The 19657-nt window shown below is 35.6% G+C and overlaps 1 protein-coding gene and 1 non-coding gene across 2 annotated transcripts in view; both read right to left on the reverse strand.

Annotated features, from left to right (window-relative positions):
* LOC138710684 (monocarboxylate transporter 14) overlaps positions 1-19657 on the reverse strand; it is a 594707-nt gene that overhangs the window by 435047 nt on the left and 140003 nt on the right. The window lies entirely within an intron of this gene.
* TRNAS-GCU (transfer RNA serine (anticodon GCU)) lies at positions 18605-18678 on the reverse strand. The gene has a single exon. It is a non-coding gene; the product is annotated as a tRNA-Ser (tRNA).

The raw sequence follows: 19657 nt of genomic DNA on the forward strand, positions 1-19657 counted from the left end.
ACTGTAGTTACTCTCACAACCAATTATCTCTGCTGGTCTGTAGCCATCACGTTCACCCGATCTCACAACCTCTGATTTCTTCTTAAAATCCTAAAGACAGGATTTTTCACGACACGCCCCAAACCCTGGAGAACCAACATCCTGGCCTGCTCATTCCCCTGATCTCAATCCATCGGGTTTTCACTTATGAGGACATTTAAAAACAATTTGTGTATTCAATACCTGTTGAGAACTTTGAAATTCTTCCCCAGGGTGTTGAAGAAGTATGTCAACAGATACAACATACACCTGGAATATGAGAGAGATTTTGATGAGAGAGCTTTAGCACTTTCAAATAACTAAAAGAAGGAAAGGAAATATTGGATTTGTAACATATTTTTAACTAGACATACATATAGGTAATTTGTTATTTTATTTTAATCTAAAATTAAGCAATGAGTAACCGTTAAAATTCAAGCTGCTTATCTTTGCTATCTCTCTTCCCCACATCGCACACTGTGACGTTGCACAGAGGCAGAGATATAATACAAAATCTACTACCTAACTGTAAGCAGAATTTCTGTTATGTTTCGTTAACAATTTCCATTTTAGAGATTTCAATTCTTACTTGTTGTGTTTCTCTCAAACTGTTTATTTAATATCAAACATTTTTGACGCATTATTATTATTATTATTATTATTATTATTATTATTATTATTATTATTATTATTATTATACAATTTACTCAACTTGTCATTGAGGAAAGGATAATTTTGAACAAGGCTGATTACTTTTTCTTCATCCATATTATTTAAGCTATTTCTATCCAGATATCAAAATATAACAATAACCCAATTCATTGAAAACAATATTGCCGCCAGAATTAGACAGAATCTTCTTATTACAGCATTTGTTTATTCCTGCCCAAGAATTCTTTTCGATTCCATCCCATTTCATTCGATTCCACACGTCAGCTGCTGCTATCTTTCATTTAAATACATAATTATAAATACGTCTTGGAGAACCCGGAGGTTCATTGCCGCCCTCACATAAGCCCGCCATCGGTCCCTATCCTGAGTAAGATTAATTCAGTTCTTAGGAACATACCCCCAACTCCCTAAAATCTATTTTAATATTATCCTCCTATCTACTTGAATAAGCTGTCGCAGACAGCCGATAAGGGGTCGTTCTCCAGCTTGGGGGTTGTGTGAAGGAATAAGAACCCGTCGCCGTAAAAAAAAAACAGCTTGTTACGAAACCCCAACATAAGCCTCGGAATGAGACTGATTCTATGGCACGACCACATCAAAGGACCTTGTAAACAAAGATATAAAAATAAAGTTGCAAATATTCATTCATAGTTTTCTGCTCAAGGGCAGATTTTCACTGCAAACCCACCATTCTCCAATCTCTCCTATTTTCTGCCTTCCTCTTAGTCTCTGTATATGATCCATATATCTTAATGTCGTCTATCATCTGATATCTTCTTCTGCCCCGAATTCTCCTACCGTTCACCATTCCTTCCAGTGCATCCTTCAGTAAGCAGTTTCTTCTCAGTCAGTGACCTGACCAATTCCGTTTTCTCTTTCTGATCAGCTTCAACATCATTCTTTCTTCACTCACTCTTTCCAACACAACTTAATTTATTAATCTGTCTGTCCATTTCACACGAGCCATTCTTCTCCATATCCACATTTGAAATGCTTCCAGTCGTTTCTCTTCATTTCGTCGTAATTTCGTAATTTCTACATTTCCGGCCCATACAATGTCACACTCCACACAAAGCACTTCACTAGTCTCTTCCTTAGTTCTTTTTCCAGAAGTCCACATAAGATGCTCCTTTTTCTATTAAAGGCTTCCTTTGCCATTGCTATCCTCCTTTTGACTTCCTGGCTGCAGTTCATGATATTGCTTATAGTACACACCAAGTATTTTAAGCTGCCCACTTGCTCTACTGCCTCATTTAGAATTCACACGTTTACATTCTTTATTTTCCTTCCGATAACCATGATTTTATCTTATTTGCACCTATGTTCATCCCATACTGCTCACAGCTGTCATTTAACTCCAGTAGCATATACCTCACTATCGTCTCCTCTTTTGCTAACAACGCCATATCATCAGCTAATATTATGTATGAACTAAAAGTAAGAGTACCTGCAAATTAAAAAAAGGTTAAGTGGCTATATATTTACATGGATTTTTTCCCTTATTTTTAGGTTTTACATCACATCCGGGAAGACCTAGGAAGCGTTGGACGGATACACTATGAAGCCGGAACAGGCATAAGCCTATCCCTTGAATTGAAGAAGAAGATGAAGAAGAAAAAAAGAAGAAGAAATTTATTTTCCAAAGGTCTCCCACATATTAATTAACGCCCTGTATCTTGTGTAACTTATATGAACTATCGGAATATTAAAGGTCGCAAAGCGCAGTCTGTAACACAAAAAAGTTTCATTCAGTGCATTTCCAAAGCACAACAGATGACTACGCTAAGGTTGACCGTGCATCGGTTTTGAAGCAGGTAACCCCTCCCTAGACCAGATCCTTCAGCGCGTTGCCATAAACGATCGGGAATCTTTTATCTTATATACAGACATGAAAACAGACTGATAGAATGCATGACAAAAAATCTTTTCTATTATCGGAAAATATGCTGATGTCGTGCATTTCCTTCAAAATCTGGACATTAGACTATACGTATTTACGGCGCCATTACACGTTTAACGTAGGAATTTCTTGTCTTATCCATGAATCCAATCGGTGTTATCTCATTTGTGGTTACTATTTATACCTACTGTAACGTCATCTCAGATAATTCACTGTCGTAAACACACATCTAACACCTCGATGAGTAAAAACAAATACTTTCATCACAGCACTTGTTTGTGCATAGTATAAAGACGCCATATATTTTTTTTTCTGAGTATTTCGTTCTCCTAACAACTTGTATAATTATGTGCTATTTGTACAATTGACGGACTAGATATTCGTCATTGCAATAAAAGGTGCAGTGTAAATAGCACCTTCTTACATTACGCATTTACGTACGTTACCATTAAATTTGCCCGGCTTCAATGACAGCATTCGACGCAGCAGTATTGCTGCATGCCATGGACGAATTCAGTGGTAGCGCTATTTCAGAACGATGATGTATTACGAATCTTCCATTTACTATAATCGTAACATAGCAAAAACTCCATTGCATAAACATCGTTTTCTTACACATGTAAACAATTGACTTCTCTTACTTCTAGCAACATGTAACTAAATGTTGACTAAATAATGGAGCTATAATATGAAACTCACTTATTATTAGCACCAGTCAGTGTAGAGTACCTCATTCTTTTGGTCTGACAAATGCCGGAATTATCACGCGATGGTTCCATGAATTTTACTTCCAAGCAGAACAACCTTTTTGACTTTTGGTAGTGGTCATATACCCAAAATTGGCAAAAATTCTATTAGCCTGTTACGTCCCTTCTACACTATATATTTGTTCTAAGATAATTTTGCTAGCTTTGCGTATATGAAAAACAAATGAAGACTGGGGATAAAAAAAGGCTATAAGTGCCAAAGAGACAAACCGTAGAAAAAAAAACTTTCTTATGCGAGCAGTACATCTATGGGAGAAGTTAGGGCCTATATAAAATTACAAAGGGACTTAACATTTTTCTTAGTAGATTAAGTCAGGGACATAGAATTTTTTTTTTAACTAATTTTCAACGATATTGGTACTTACAGCCTTTTTATATCCAGTCTTCAAATGTCGAAATCGGTTGAATCACGAACCAGATTTACATATACATGTTTGCAACAGTGAACTAGATAGGGGTAAAGGTTAATCATATTGTGATAGTTCTTTTTGAGAATTTATTACACTTTTACTGAGCGAGATAAAGACCGGTTTTGCGAAGAAACTTGTCCACGAACATTCCCTTAATACGTTGACGCAAAAAACCGATCTTCCTCTCGCTCAGAAAAATTGTAATAAATTCTCAAAACGAACTATCACAATATTACTCTTATCACAATATTACTAACCTTTATCCTATTGCCTATCTAGTTGCAAAGAAACATCACCATTTATTCATTTTAACATGATCATAATTTGCATAACATTATTTGATAAATATGTATTATAATGTAACATGAGTTATAAGTACACACAATTCCAATTTAATCATATTTGAATTTACACTACATTGAAATTTATCATTTTATCTTATTTCTTGTTACAATTAGTATACATATAACTCATGAAATTTTATCACCATGCATTACACACTGTTCGTATTTGCTTTTTATAAATCTAATTTAATCTAAGTTCAGATCACATAATTTTAATATATCTGATGATGCCCCACAAGGCGAAAACATTTATATACCTTATATTCATGTAGCAAATAAACATTTGCAGATAGTTGTGTCTTTGATTGAAAAGTATAACATTATTTTATGATATTACTAGACACATCTGAAATATAAAATAAACTGCAAATCACCATCCTTCCCATACCAAACAATAAACATATTTTAATTTTCATTAAATATATTGTAATTATAATTTTGCTATTAAGGGAGCTAATTTTTGCAAACATTCTAAACTAAACTTCAATTTACAACAATTTTCACAGTATAAAATAAATAACTTGTATACATGAAAATATATTAAGTTGTTTTTTTCTTTTTTTTAGTAGCTTATTTTACGACGCTTTATCAGCATCTTAGGTTATTTAGCGTCTGAATGAGATGAAGGTGATAATGCCAGTGAAATGAGTTCGGGGTCCAGCACCTCTAGTTACCCAGCATTTGCTCATATTGGGTTGGGGGAAACCCCCGGAAAAAGCCTCAACCAGGTAACTTGCCCCGACCGGGAATCGAACCCGGGGCACCTGGTTTCGGGACCAGACGCGCTGACCGTTACTCCACAGGTGTGGACTTCTTAAGTTGTACCAAAACTAAGCAAAATTACAGGTTAATGTGTTAAGGATCCGGCAAAATGCAGATCATTATGGAAGAGGTCCTCGAACTCGTGAAGTTAGGGAGTCGAATTTCGAATTTACGTGAGATTTCGAATTTACGTGGTTAAAGTTGTGATTAACCAGGGCAGTGCGCCGTGCCCAGGGATGAAGTCGGTCGTATCATTATGGTAAACCCTTTCTATTTTCGAGTTTTGAACCCTTCACCTGACTGACCTCCACACGCATTTTAGCGTGCAGTACGGAACATAGCCTGGTTTAATCGTTAATTGCTATCTTTAGACTTACATTAACACCATGGAACTACCGTCATGAGGATGGGTTTAATACTGTTGAAGTGGCAGATTTAAACCACCATCACCGTGAGGTAAAAGAGGACAGACACCAAACAAACAGATAAACAAAAACATTTACATGAAACAGGCGGGATCAGTGTTAAACGCACAGTACTGGAATAACACCAAGTGTTTAAAATATAATTATCCTGAGTGGAAACAGTCATTACTCGAAACACTTCCGGGGTGAATACTTGGATCTGATTACGTAAAAGTGATCATGTCTTTGTTCATCGCGTTTTCCACTTTGTGGCTATGAAAACACACAAACAGGTTGTGTTACAGTATCACACTTCATCTCCAATGCCTGTAAAAATATCTAGAACGCATATAGAAAAATTGATATCGACAGACCTCTTTGGTAAGTCTTTGAAGATCTAATGGTTGGATTCGAAGTCCGTGGGTTCAAACCACGTATAGGAAAACTGTTAAGGGAGAGGAAATACTTCGGAAGGAACGTAAAGCTTGGAGGCCAGCGTCGAATATTTACTACACGTAAATGAACTCTTTTCGCGGATGCGAGAGCTTAAAGCAAAATTTACAGGTTCCTCCTCCTCCCCACCTTAAAACTGTAGGCCAGTAGTAGCACAATAGGCACCTTTCTGTAGTTCATCCTCCACCTCTAGGACACACAATCATACTAAAGAACATCTCTTTTAATTTTATCATCATCACCATCATCATCATCATCACCATCATCATCATCATCATTATCATTCCAGAAATTCATGTGAAGTATTAGTTGGAAGACCTGAGGGAAGGCCAAGACGTAGATAGGAGGATAATATTAAAATGGATTTGACAGAGGTGGGATATGATGCTAGGGACTGGATTAATCTTGCTCAGAATAGGGACCGATAGCGGATTTATGTGAGAGCGACAATGGTTCTCTAAAAGCTATTTGTAACAACTGCTGCTACTGCTACTGCTACTGCTACTGCTACTGCTACTGCTACTGCTACTGCTACTACTACTACTACTACTAAAAATATCCTCCCGTCCTACTTTAGCATTGAAATCTCCCAATAAAATTTTCATGTGATATCTAGGTAACTGATCAAAAGTCTGTTCCAATTCCTCATAGAAGCTATCCTTTATATGGTCGTCTTTCACTTCTGTAGGGGCGTAAGCATTTATAACTACGATATAGCACCATCTACCCTTAAGTACTAAATACGATAATCTATCACTGATAAATTCGACCATTTTTACTGCTGATTTTATTCTTTTATGGACAAAGAATCCTGTTCCTAATTGGTGATTATCGTTTCCTTCCCCATAATACAACAAGTAATCTCTTATTTGTGTTATGCCGTTAACATCTAACCTAACCTCCTATTCTATATCTAGTCTATTCTATATTCAGCTAGTTCTTTCGCTACTAATGTTACCCCTCCTGTTATATATAGACTTGTTACATTCCAAGTACCAAATCTCATAAACTTATTCCTTTGCTGTGGTCGTGCCAGAGAATCAGTCCCATTCCGAGGCTTATTTTGAGGTTTCGTAATAAGCTGTTTTTTACGGTGATGGGTTGTTAGCCCTTCGCCCAACTCCCAAGCTGGAGGACCACCCCTAATCGGCTGTCCGCGACTACTTATTCAATATATTCACAGCTACCCTCCATATCTGGAGACCGTCTCCTCGATCCGCAACCTGAGGACGCGCCATGCCGTGGTGATAGGGACCCACAATACATGGCGGATTAAGTTACTTCAGATTTAATTAAAGGTTGGAATTAACAAATTAAAAAACATAAATGTCAGCACAAATTTGAAATAAACTGATTATGAGTGCGTGCTTTACGAGTCTCTATATATTACAATCAATGACTGTAAACATTTTAACTGTTTAAAATGAAAAATGTCTCTTTTTATATAAAATACATGTTGTTCTTTCCCAATGAAGTACTCGCTATCAAATTCTTCTATTCGAGCGCAGATACTGATCTTTAAGTGTCCAGTTTGTTTTGTTTTCTCATGTTCACTGAACAGCAGACCCGAGCTGTGTAGTAGGATCGGGTGAGCGCCGATCTATAATGCATACATACCTACACTGTTGCGGGTCGTTCGTAGGCAACTAAACTTAGGACTCTAGTTATAACTAAACTATAACAAAATTTAAAGGGACATCATTTTATTTTTACTTAAATTTCTATTGTACCTGAGTTTTTTAATGTACTTCACTCCCACTCCCTCTACTAGTAAACTTCCAACCGTCCTCAAGACAGAACGAAGGCCGAGTATGCTGTCAAAGTCGCCTTACGGTCATAGTAAACAGTACTGAGTGAGTATAGTACGTTCCGGAAATATTTTCACGTTTTCCAGTGACGAAAGAGCTTTCAATATTGAATCATATTTTTGCACAGGTACTGTCGTCCGTTTGCCTACTCGCATTCCTATTTCCCCTGCCCGCTTCTGCTCGCTCCTTTGTACAGGCTACTGGCTGGGCTGTCTTAGATCTTTTCTGAAAACATTAATGTCTGTTAGGAATTGGACGTCTACGTAATATTATACAGCTGTTTAAAATAACTTAAATAAAAGGGCCTCGTTAAGTAATTAACTGTCACGTGATTTCCCTCCTTTCTACGATCCTGCGACATAACCACTTTGACGGACAGTAGATAACATGTCTGAGTAATTTTATCTTTTCGAATCTGGCAGAAGTGAAAGTGAAGACTGAATTTACAGTACGTAAGGTACTCTTTTATAGAGTAGGTACAGAACTATTTCAACATGAGTTACTGGTACGAAGGACGAAATTGCTAATTGGAATTAAGTAGGCTACAATAGTCTATAGTGCGATAATATGCACAAAAGAACTGAAGCCTGTATCGAAATGAACGGCCACCATTTTCAAAAATGTGTTTAAATATTCATATTATGATTATTTTTTAATTTACCTTCATTCTCTAAATTGTACGCTAATGTGCTGTAGACAGTATAATAGGCTAAACATTGGTAATTTCGTGATAATTTCATGAAAATTAATTTAAAATGCAAACCTGTAAATATATCCTTATTCCGATTTTTTCACCTAAAAGACGATAATTTGGAGTACAAATCTGGAGACATAAAAGATTGGACTCGTTCTTGAACAAGTGCCAAAAACCACTTTTACAACTTAAGCTAAAAGGTTGGTTATTTCGTGATAACCTTGGTAATTCTGTGATATTACATTGATAAATTCGTGACAGGTAGAAGAATTGTGGAAAAATTCATTGAAGTCAAATGAAATTCTCATTTATTGTTACAAGACTTCAAACATAGTATTCCGCCTAATAGTCATAGCAAGAAAACAAAGAAATACATATCAACACATAATAACAATGAAATAAAAGTAAAAATTGAAATTGAAAAGGGATCTTCTTTGCCCTGAAAGGATGAACACTTTTATTACGGACTTTACTATAGCCTATTTTACTAGGGTAACTCCAAAGGTAATGCATAATATATTTTGTTTAAAAATTATATTTTTATCCTACAGCTTTGCTTTTTTAACAGAATGTAGATACATCCTTTAGGAACAAAATGTCACTTTTCCACATAATCCCCCGTCCCTTTCAACTGCCTTACATAACTTAGGGACGAGGGCCTGTAGACCAGCACGGTAAAAGTCTGGACCAACACGTCTGAACCACTCTTTAGCAGCGTGCACAAGGGAGTCATCTTCTAACCTCGTTCCGCGAAGGGATCCTTCAGTTTACCAAAGAGATGGTAATCGCACGGTGCCAGTTCAGGACTGTAAGGCGGATGTTTCAGTGTTGTCTATCCGAATTTTCTGATCTGGTCTGTGGTCTTGTGACTGACATATGGCTGTGCGTTGTCGTGCAATAGCAGAACATCCTGCTTCTCCCGATGTAGTCGAACACGACTCAGTCAAGTTTGAAGTTTCTTGAAAGTTGCTACATACGCGTCAGAATTAATCGTGGTTCCGTGTGGCATGATGTCCACAAGCAAGAGTCCTTCTGAATCGAAAAACACAGTAGCCATAACTTTTCCTGCCAAAGGTGAACTTTTGAATTTCTATTTCTTTGGTGAATTTTCATGATGCTATTCCATTGTCTGCCTCTGTCTCCGGTCCAAAATGGTGAAGCCATGTTTCATCTTCTGGAATAATTCTTGCAAGTAAGTCATCTAGCACTTATCATTGGCATTTAGCATGATAACAAATCAAACAGAAGCTACACTGAACCCATTGCGTCCCCTTTTCTTTTTTTTTTATCACATCTTATTTTCAGATTTCTAAAATTCGTATTGTAATGCAATTTTTAAAATAGTATAAAATGTAACGCTTAATGCTCAACAAAATTTCGCCTCAAACAGCTAAGATTTCTATGAGTAAAGCTAAGCCTATATGACGACTACAGCTGTATCTAAAATTCCAAAAACATTTCCTAAAATTTCTTTAAGATATAATAAATCATTGTACCAAATATCATATGCTTACCTTTAATAATAAGCCTGTAATGTAATTACAAACATCCACAAAATTTGTACGCCTGAGAAGTCGACGCTAACTTGCTCTCTCCAAACATAAACGCTCACTGAAGCAGCTACAATAGTCACACAAAGCGCAGCTGTATGTTTCTGGAAACCGAACAACATATGCAATCCCTTGGTGGATATTTGAATCTCGTAACACCATTGGTTAGTTCACGAAAAAGCAAAGAAAAAGTATCACGAAATAACCACTGCCACGAAATTACCAATGTTTACCCTATACACTGCATAATGGATACGTTTGATTGGATAGCTCAGTTCCTGAGTAAAAACACTTAATGTTAATACAGTACTGTATTTTGATTAAACAAAAACCTAATGAAAATTATCAAACTCAAAATCGTGATGTTTCCTAGTTTACGTAAATGGATGAACTACTTTTCTTCCCTCCTACATCTAGTAAAGTGATTTGTTTGTATTTTACTCCAGTATCAAAGAACTCCAGTAGTGGAATGGGGTAGCAAACGGTGTTTCCGGGTCTCAACCGTTAATCCAAAGGTATAGCCAGGTTAATATTAGGAATGTTAGTAAAAATAAAATGATGTCCCTGTATATTCAAGAGGTAATATCTAGTCGTGTGAACCAGGCGCTACTCGAAGAGGACTTTGACAAATTCACGCTGCAGGAGATCGGTCTAAGGCTGGACTGTCTCAGAACTCTCACTTTTCTCGGAAGAGCTATAGTAATTAAATTTATTACATTAATGGTATGAGAGATGAAAAGAATTCTTACGCAAGCAATGTGACATCACTGAGTCCCGACATATGTTCGCTTAAAACGAGTGGCGTCTCTGGGAAGTCAATTTACAGATTTAGGACAAAACACTTGGAGGACTGTAATAAGAAGAGGAAGTATCAGAAATTATTCGCAGCTTCAGGAAATTATTCAAGTGTATGAATTTTGTGCTGGGAAGTCCACTGACCCATACCAAGAATTTGACGAAGGTTTTCCCCGTATACTGACCGATTGGGATTACGTAACCATGACGAATAAGGATGTGGTCAAGCCCAGACGGCGGTCATAAACACTTCTTTGCGTACGCGAAATGTGAAGCTCTTTTATGTCAAGGTTACAAGATACGACCTGCTATTACTACGACTACGTTTGCCACCGGTGTAGCTCGGGCGGTAGCATGTTTGCCTCCTGATCTGCAGTTTCGCTTAAGCGTGTGTTCGATTCCCACTTGTTCTGATTACTTAACTGTTTTTATTTAATCTTCCCCAATTGTAAGAAGAATGTTAGGTAAATCGTAGACTTATCTCTCCAAATACTGTCTTGCTACCACCAATTTCATCGATGCTAAATAATGCAGTAGTTGACACAGCGCCGTAAAATAAAAGACTAAAATGATATACTTACTTACTTACAAATGGCTTTTAAGGAACCCGGATGTTGATTGCCGCCCTCACATAAGCCCGTCATCAGTTCCTATCTTGTGCAATCCCTCTACCAGAGGATTACAACTAATATATTAAGAATAGAATTACAATTAATATTAAATTTTACTAATACTAATAAATTTTACTAATACTAATTTTAGACTGAAAATGTAATTGGAGGTGCAGTGTAATTATTTAAGTTGTGTCATGTAACTAATTGAGTTGGTATATAATTAAGTTGATATGTAATTAATTAAGATATGTAATTTAGTTGATATGTAAATAAATTAAGGTGATATGTAATTAATTAAGATGATATGTAATTAAGTTGGTATGTAATTAATTAAGGTGATATGTAATTATTTAAATTGGTAATAGTTGAGTGAAATAGAAGTACTTATAAGTTAGATTTACTTTTGCTTATCGTAGGCGTTATTATAGAATAGTTTTTATTTATAGTCCTAGGTTTATTGCATTTACTATTTAAAAATTTACATTTATTTTATTTCATTTACGTTTATTTATTTTATTTCATGTAATTGTAATTATTGTATATTATATATCACTGCCACCGGGTGTATACCCAATTGTAGTGTTAATAAGTACATACATACATACATACATACATACATACATACATACATACATACATACATACATACATACATACATACATACATACATACATACACAATAATATAAATGAAAAGAAGAATCATACTATAAAATTTAGTGATTAGTAGAACTGAATTAAATTTTAAAGTAATCAATTTAAATATACTGGGAGGGCTCAAACATTTGAGGTATAAGTTAAATAAATGTCATAATCATAAGTATAATAATAACACGATAAATTATTGGGTGGGCTCGGATTCCACGAGCTCAGAAGTTGGCGCCACTGTTTGAAAACAGAATTGGGAATCATTTCGTCGCCTAAAGTGAAAGATAAATAGTAAATATATGAAGAGCCTCTTTAAAAAATGTACACATTATCTTGAAACTAATGTTACTGAGTATAGGATTCTATCAAATAATCATTAGCATAATGCCTGTATTAGAGTATATAACTACATTGTGAATTTTATCAAGGGAGACGAAAATATATAGGTTATGTTTTATTTACAAATATTTTACAATTTTAGTTTCATTACAAATTCTTGAAATTAAACTAAATTCTGTTGAAACATGACTATTGTCAAAGTGAAAATACAACGGTAAATTTTCATATTTGATTACAATGAGATTATTACTCTTCATGACGGTATTAAAATGAATTTTAGCACTGCCGAAATGATTATAGCTTTTATTTACTAATTTTTGGAGAAATTGAACACTATTGTAAACTTGAGTTGAGCAGAAGAGAAAGAATAGGTTAGGTTTTATTTACAATTGGGATCCACTTCGAATTCGTGACCAATAAAATTTACAAATAATTTAAAATTGCATTACATTTCCTGCTTCGAACAAACCTGATCTACGAATTCAATTTGGCATTAGAAAACATTTATTTTCCACGAATTCACATCTCTGCTCATTATGACATCATACTGCATCACATGGCATACAGGGAAGTATTTGATCATTTAGCTTCCTAAATACCACTGTTATATCACATACTAGCCGTACGTGCATGTTCCAAAATACCACTGTTACATTACATACTAGTAGTACGTACCTGTTCCGAAATACTAGTCAACCGTGCGGTTCCAAGATACCACTGTGCACCTTGTAGTTACACACAAGTTACATATAGTACTGTTATTTCGGAACTGTTATTTAGAACATAGTATTTTCAAGGAACTGGAACAGTTGGAACCGTTACGAGAAAATAACAACTTTTCCCATCTCTAGTCCGAAGATAGGTCTCAACCTCATAAGTGATACCAATAACAGACTGAACAAAAGTGACTGGCGTGACTCAACGTCTATCGGTGTCTATTTCACTCTCTAATTACACATGAACTTTACAGTATGGAGCCGCGCTCTGACGACCCAGAACACTACCACTATTTCCAAAAAATGAGTATCACGAAGATAACACATAGATCTAATATGTATTACAAGTTTTGTAACCTTTTATTGCCTCTATCATCTTCCGAATGATATTGCTGTATAGTAATAAATTTTCTTGCTCTATCATTTTAGTCAAACACAAAGTATATTATTATGTCTCGTGACCAGAATATTGTACGAAATGGAAATATAAAAATTGGAGATTTATTCTTCGAAGAGGTGGAAAAATTCAAATATCTTGGAGCAACAGTAACAAATATAAATGACACTCGGAAGGAAATTAAACGCAGAATAAATATGGGAAATGCCTATTATTATTCGGTTGAAAAGCTTTTATCATCTAGTCTTTTGTCAAAAAATCTGAAAGTTAGAATTTATAAAACAGTTATATTACCGGTTGTTCTATATGGTTGTGAACCTTGGACTCTTACTTTGAGAGACGAACAGAGATTAAGGGTGTTTGAGAATAAGGTTCTTAGGAAAATATTTGGGACTAAGAGGGATGAAGTTACAGGAGAATAGAAAACTGCACGCATTGTATTCTTCACCTGACATAATTAGGAATCTTAAATCCAGACGTTTGAGATGGGCAGGGCATGTAGCACGTATGGGCGAATCCAGAAATGCATATAGAGTGTTAGTTGGGAGGCCCGAGGGAAAAAGACCTTTGGGGAGGCCGAGACGTAGATGGAAGGATAATATTAAAATGGATTTGAGGGAAAGAGAAGACCTGATGACCTCATCTCTACCAGGTTAAATAAATATATTATTATATAACACGCAGAGCAAGTCCCCTGCAATCGGTAAGCGGTATAGCTCGCGGAAGGAACGATTACCGAAAAGCAATGGTGGCGTTGCTGTCTGTTTTGACGTGTGTATGTAGGCACGCCGAGGGGGCGAGAGGTGCGAGCCAATGGAAGTACTGTCTCCTCCAAGAAGGTGAACAAATGAGGACATCGCTGTGGAAATGAAGAACGTAGCAAGAGAAAAATTCGAAGCTAATTGAACGGGCAACATATGTTTACGAATGAAATAATAATACCGTGCAATACAGGGCACATATTCACATGCAATAGAACAAACTAAAGTCGTAATGTAACTATCACAATGGAAGACTGATTCTATCGATGCTGCTATGTTTTATTTAACGACGCTCGCAACTGCAGAGGTTATATCAGCGTCTCCGGATGTGCCGGAATTTTGTCCCGCAGGAGTTCTTTTACATGCCAGTAAATCTACTGACATAAGCCTGTCGCATTTAAGCACACTTAAATGCCATCGACCTGGCCCGGGATCGAACCCGCAACCTTGGGCATAGAAGGCCAGCGATTCTATCGATGTCGTTTCTCTTCCGCCTGTACTCCTGAATATCATTCAAGCTATCTCGTGACCTTTCCTGTCGCCCTCTCTTCCTTATCGCATTGTTCCATTCGCATTCCTTCTGTCGGTATTCCCTGCTTGCGAGACCTACCTATATAGCGTGAAAGTCGAGGAATGCTATGGACAGGAAAACATCCATCATATGGGAATTGGTTTTAAGAGTGTTAATTCACTATAAAAAGTGAATCTTATACAACGTTAATACAAATAAATAAATACATCATCATCATCATCATCATCATCATCATCATCATCATCATCATCATCCTGGCAAGTATTAGATCGAGTGGCCTGTTACGGTCTTGTTTTCTGTCTACCTCTTTTGAGGTCTCCCAATGGATTTTTTCCTCTCGTTTGATATAAATAAATAAATAAATAAATAAATAATTAAATGAATAAATAATTAAATAAATAAACAAACAATTAATTGAATAATGAAATAAATAATTAAACAAATATTTAAATAAATAAATAAACAATTAAATTATAAAGAAATAGATAAATAAATAAATAAATAATTAATCAATAAAATAAATAAATACATAAAATATATAATAAATAAATAAATATATAAATACCTAAGTGAGTGAGTAAATGAATAAATAAATAGATAAATAGATAGACGGCAAATAAATAAATATATATAAACAAATTAAGAAATAGACAAACAAATAAATATTACCTTAAACTCTCCTTTAATATCCTTAATATATGCGTCGTTTTGTAGGCATTGAATAATATTTACATTATCAAAAATACTTCGTCATGAACATTATGTGATATGATGCCTTACCGGTATGCGGGGGCTTGGATTCTCGTCACAACAGACCACGTTGTACTGTTTTCTGCTTTCTTTAGACTCTAACGCTTTCTACTAAATCGGCGGAGCAGTGTATAACGAGGAAGTGAAAAGAGAAGGAGATATTTCATTTGGGGACCCACTGTGAAGTTGCTAGAGACGACGAGCCTATTTCGTGAATGTAGAAAAAGAAAAAAGTAATTCGCAAATTACTCGTGATTTAAGTCTAATAAATACATTACAACAAATTAGTTCTTTTCTTATATATGTGCAGACACAATTCGGATATTGCGTCACTTGTTGACGAGCCTGATTCACAGCTGGACGTGTTGCTCCATAATTTCTGAGAAACGCTCTATAATTAATAACGAAGCACGTTGAACAAGACTCAGCATTAATTAAAGTGATTGAACGATTCTGAACTCTACTTGAATAACATTACCTCGTTAAGTAAACACGATCAGTTGTCTTTAACTCACGATGCCAGTCAACCGGAACGTAACATGATTACTGATCACATAACTGACATTAATTGAAAACCGCAACAACTTTTACATAAGTCTGCTATATCAGAATTCAGAAATAATATGTGCAAAATCTCAATTATTCATTGCAAGGATGACAACCAAAAACTAGTCTCAATAATGTTGTCTCAAATATTGGTACTATTGTTGAGAAATATTAGCCGCAAACAGTATTTTTTTTATTTTAGTAGGTTATTTTACGACGCTTTATCATCTTAGGTTATTTAGCGTCTGAATGAGATGAAGGTGATAAAGCAGGTGAAATGAGTCCGGGGTCCAGCACCGACAGTTACCCGGTATTTTCTTATAGTGGGTTGAGGGAAAACCCCGGAAAAAACCTCAACTAGGTAACTTGTCCCGACCGGAAATCGAACCCGGGCCACCTGGTTTCGCGGCCAGACGCGCTAATAGTTACTCCACAGGTGTGGACCAACAGTAATGGTTATAATAATTTTTTCTACGATAGTGCGTGCAGTGAGCCTTTTCAACATCAATGTGTGAAGTCCCTCAGTTAAATTCCATTCCACTCCAAGCATAGTGTGTGTGAAGTAATAACATCAGTGCGTGAAGTAATAATTTGGTGCTATCGAAGAAAAAACATTGTATGGTACACATTCGTGAAGTTTTATTTTGACATTCGTGCATTTGAGAAACTCGGCAAGCCTCGTTTCTCAAACCTACACTCCTGTCAAAATACTACCCACTTCACGAACTTGTATAATAGATACCTATTTTCTACGACAGCGTGCAAAGTTGCATTTTACCTATTTTTATCATTGCGTAAAGTGTGCCTTTAAAACACTAGTGCGTAAAAAAGTCAGTGATCACCTTACACAATGGTATTGATTTTACGCACTGCCAAAGAAAATGTAATATTCAATGTACAAACTTTATTCAGTAAGAAATTAAAGCATTACCTCGATCTGCCATTACTTAAATATTACACGTAACACAAATAAGTAACAAATTTAACATTCATATCTACATTTTAGCCCTTATTATTCTGAAGTTTCATGTAGTAGCCTACTAATTGCAACAAAAAGTAACGTTCAACTTTTTCTAACCGCTTTGTTGATTATATGGCCGGTTTAGATCGCCATGAAATCGTGATAATGAATAAAACAGACTATCATTCCATGGATACTTATTTCTTAATGATTCTGAGTTTTGACGACTATGACATCGTGGTTTTGCAACTTCAACTTGAAATATTTATTTAAAGAAATTTTGTGTTATACAAAAAACATTGTATGATATAATTTGTAAAGTTATCTTTTTGGCCCTCGTGTGTTTGTGAAACTCGTGTCAAAAAAGAGAATCTTTACGAACATGTCTCAAATAACTGTTATACATTACTGGCATTTAAACTACCGATACGCTTTATTTAATCGTCCTTCGCTACCTAAAAAAGGTAGGTTAGTAGCGGAATAAAAGTTTGAATTAAATATTATCAATTTTTAACCACTCTGTGCTTGAAACCAACACATTACAAACAATAAATTTATATATTCGTTCACTCATCACTCCTTCAGAACCAACAATTACCAAGAATAGATCTACAATTTAAACTTATAAATTTCTCATATGCTCTGTTTTACATACAAGTGACGCATGAAATATTGTTTACAACGCGAGAGTGAATCTGTTATTCTCTCGTGAAAATTATGTTAGCTAGACTTTCTGCCAATAGATAAAATCCTACTTTATTCTTTTAGTAGAGCTTCAAATACTTGGGGTGTACTATAAGCAGGAACATGAGCTACAGCCAAGAAGTCAAAAGGAGGATAGCATTGGCCAAGGAAGCTTTTAATAAGAAAAGGAGCATCTTCTGCGAACCTCTGGAAAAAGAACTAAGGAAGAGACCAGTGAAGTGCTTTGTATGGAGTGTGGTATTGTATGGGGCAGAAACATGGACATTACGACGAAGTGAAGAGAAGCGAATACAAGCATTAGAAATATGGATTTGGAGAAGAATGGAACATGTGAAGTGGACACACAGAATAGGAAATAGTGGGTGAAGAAATAATATGCTGAAAATGATCAGGAAGAGGAAAAGGAATTGGTTGGGTCAGTGGCTAAGAAGATACTGTCTAGTGAAGGATGTACTGGAAGGAATGGTGAACGGGAGAAGGTTCCGGGTAGAAGAAGATATCAGTTGATAGACGACATTAAGATACATGGATCATAAGAGGAAACAAAGAGGAAGGCAGAAAATATGAAAGATTGGAGGAAGCTGGGTTTGCAGAACACTGAATGAATTACACTGAAATTGGTTTAATATCATGCTGGTCTCTCAAGAAGTTTAATTATGACCTTTGAGTGGCCAAATACAGGAGCGGTGCAAGTTTCATCTTTGAGCCGTTACTGTGCTTTATTAACAACTGATATTTATACCTGAATAACTGAACAGGAATATCGTACGTTTGGATTGTTGTACTTGTTTGTACTTTTCGATGTAGTTGAGATAAACAACAAATACTCAGACAACAATGTATTAATTTCCTTTTATGAAAACAGCAGGATCCATCTGTACAGATATTTAATGGCTTTACATTTATCCCTGTAGAACTCATTACCTTTGTCATGTTACCATTTTCCTCAGAGATCGCTATATCTTTTATCCCCACTAAACTAAACTAAATTATGCAAATCTGACTTTCAGGTAGTAGCTCCCTGTAAAGCAGGTTTGAATAATTTCAAGGAAAAATTGTTCCGGAGCCGGGTATCGAACCCGGGACCCTTCGCTTAGCGTACGAACGCTCTACCGACTGAGCTACCCCAGGAACTATACACGACACCGTCACAATTTTTCCTTATATCCACACAACTCACATGAGCTGACAAGACGCCAGAACTCAGCTACGAGTGCACATAAATGCTGTGTGATTTAAATTGTGGCTTTCTCTTAACGTACCTCCAGTAACGAATGTATTATGCAAATCTAAGCTAAACCTAAGTGAGATTGTTTTAAGTATGCTCCTGTGGTATGAGTAGAAGTGGAAAGGAGGTCTTCAAGGTATTTAAATATTTTTTGGCTGAGAACGGAAAATCATTTTCATTTGAAAATATGCTCAAGGTATTCATCGTTCATTGCAACTTCGGTATGTTGTATAGTATTCTGGATAATTTTATAGAGAAAAGAAATTAATAGCAATATCTTATTTAATTTTATAATATAGTCTCGGAGAAAATTTATGAGAAGTACACGTTCTGTAATAATGGGAACATTTCTAGAAAAATTTAAAGGAACATACCTGTTGATTATCATTATCATTCAAGAATTATTATGCTTAATGGAAGCATGTTCCGGTATAAAAAAGTTAAGATAATAGTTAATCTACATATTAAGAACCTTTCTTGGCTTCTATGACATCTCCGTTTGTAACGGTATTCTTTCTTAGTTCATTCTATGGATATGATTCTTTGTCGTAAAATTCACAATTAAAAAAAATGAGAAATATTCAATTCTTCGCAAATTATTGTATTCCACTTTATCAACCATTCTACTGTAGGCTATATCCAGCAACGGCTCTTCAAAAACTTCCTTTTAACAACTTCTATCCTCCTAGCCTTATCTTTAGTCAGTGTGGGAGGCTCTGCTCTATACAGAGTAGCATGATTTTTACAGCAAATTATTAATTTAAACATTTCTGTATTTATAAAAATTAAGATATCTGAATTTACTGTTGCAGGAAATTTCGGTCTTGTGAAATGACTTGTCTATGGCATTATCCCCTAACATTATCCTTAAAAAGTAAATAAC

This window comes from Periplaneta americana, chromosome 12, assembly GCF_040183065.1.
Source record: "Periplaneta americana isolate PAMFEO1 chromosome 12, P.americana_PAMFEO1_priV1, whole genome shotgun sequence".
NCBI lineage: Eukaryota > Metazoa > Arthropoda > Insecta > Blattodea > Blattidae > Periplaneta > Periplaneta americana.